Source organism: Pseudophryne corroboree, chromosome 1 (genome assembly GCF_028390025.1).
Source record: "Pseudophryne corroboree isolate aPseCor3 chromosome 1, aPseCor3.hap2, whole genome shotgun sequence".
In the NCBI taxonomy this organism is placed as follows: Eukaryota; Metazoa; Chordata; class Amphibia; order Anura; family Myobatrachidae; genus Pseudophryne; species Pseudophryne corroboree.
In genome coordinates, this window is record NC_086444.1 from 1,236,580,161 (window position 1) to 1,236,582,191 (window position 2,031).

Genomic DNA, 2,031 nt, shown 5'->3' on the forward strand with positions numbered 1-2,031 from the left:
AGTCAAGATAACCGTGGACCCATCTGTACTAGATTTTGGTTCAATACAAATAAAATTCCATACACAAATAGGTATGTCACACAGTAATAGGATTTATATTGCAAATATAGAAAGACAGTGGATGTAGTATAGGTCAGGTTTGTAGTATAACAATGTTGTTCTAAAAATACACAAGAATCTACAGGTATGTGGTCAAAAACATAATACGTATGATCAGAAATCTGATTAAATCACACTAATGTGGTAATTAGAATCATTTGCATACCCAATGGCTAATTCAGACCTGACTGCTGGGCTACTAACTTTGCTGTCCTGCGATCAGATAGTTGTCGCTCAAGGAGGAGTGCAAATTTGTCATAAAAGTGTGCAATCGCATGTGTATGCCGAGCTGCAAAAATCCAGTGTGTGCAATCTTACTCCTACAGTGAATTGAGAACAGGCTGATTGAGGCTGGAGCTGACGTCACACACCCTTCCTGAAAATGCTTGGGAACTCTTTCATTTTTCTGGATACTCCCTGTAAAAGGACAGTTACCACCCACAAATGGCCTCTTCCTGTCAATCACCTTGCAAATGCCTGTGCAATCAGAATTTTCACACCATCCTGTCACTGACTGGCGATGCCTTTTGTTGTTTTCCAACGTGCATGTGCATTGCATATAATTGATCAAAATTGCAGCGGCATCCAGATATTGGGGGTTATTCAGGTCACATTGTTCATTAATGAGGCTGCAACAAGGGAGGCTGTGGCTGCAATGTGCATGCACAGCCCCATCCTGTGAGCACGCTAGCAGCCAATGCAATATGATCAAATTGGCTGCATATTCCTCTGCATGATTGACAGGTAGAGACATTCATGGGGTGGGTGGGGGGTGGCAACAGAGCATTTTCAGGGTGGCATCAGGGAAATGCCGGCATGTCGGCAGCATTTTCAGGACTGCTGTGTGTCATCACACATGGCTGCTCCAATTTAAAAAATGGCGGATGGACTTCTACGGATGCAGCTCGGCTGTGTCGGCAGGAAGCGTCCACATCTTCTGTGACTGCGCTGTAAATGTACCGCGATCCCAATTACAGCGTGATCACAGTGGGCGGGCGGTGGGTAACATACTGGGTGGTCTCGCCCTGTGATTGCAAGGATTGCAGGTTATGTTATAAAGCAGAATCTGCAATCCTTACTGAATAGAGTCCCTTGTTTGAGCAATAAAATAATGCAGAATTGGACTGTGACCAATCTGCTTCTTGTGATACAGAAAACACCAAGATTTTCTGATTAAAATGCAGTAATAAAACAGAAGGTGGAAATAAACAATATGTCACAGTATTAGCACAAGGATTTTTTGATCACAGTAATATCTCAGCCTTACTCATATGTCAGAATGAGGCAGAATGTAACATTATCTGTGTATCCTGCCTCCAAAACATATCACAGTGTCTAAGAGCATTGTTCAGTTTAAAGAGCAGATCTGTTGTTGTGCAATGTTTTGTGTGAACTGTGTGGTTACTGATATAATTATATAGAGAATATAAGGAAAATCTGGAAGTCTCTCAAATAAGATGTGGACCTTTTACCTATGCTTTTCAGCACATTAGGGTTACTGCACCTGGTATTCCCAGGGAGTCTCCCACCCAGGTACTGACCAGGCCTACCACTGATTTTCTTTCAAGATCAGATGAGATTGGGTGTATCCCGTGGAGCATGGCAGTAATGAGAGAGTGCCCGTTCCAGTAGATGAGAGACACAGGGGCGTACCTCTGCTTCCCAAATTTAGGACCGTATTCTGTAAGGATTGCAAATTCAGTCTTTTAGCAGAATTTGCAATCCTTTGACTCACATGCTGGGGGCTGCCTGTTGCAGGGCAAGGCCTCCCAGCATGCTAACTGCTGCCCCATCTGCAATCACACACTAATGGCAATCGTGCCACAATTATTTGCACAATTGCAGAAAGTAGGGAAGCCTCCTGCTGGCACAGCCTGGCTGCGATGGCAGGAGGGCTGCTACCATCTTTTTTAACAGAGTGGCTGCGTGTGA

The 2,031-nt window shown here is 44.0% G+C and overlaps 1 pseudogene; it reads right to left on the reverse strand.

Annotated features, from left to right (window-relative positions):
• Nucleotides 1–1,591: 1,591 nt before the first annotated feature.
• Nucleotides 1,592–1,710, reverse strand: LOC134944551 (5S ribosomal RNA; annotated as a pseudogene).
• Between the last annotated feature and the right edge of the window lie 321 nt (nucleotides 1,711–2,031).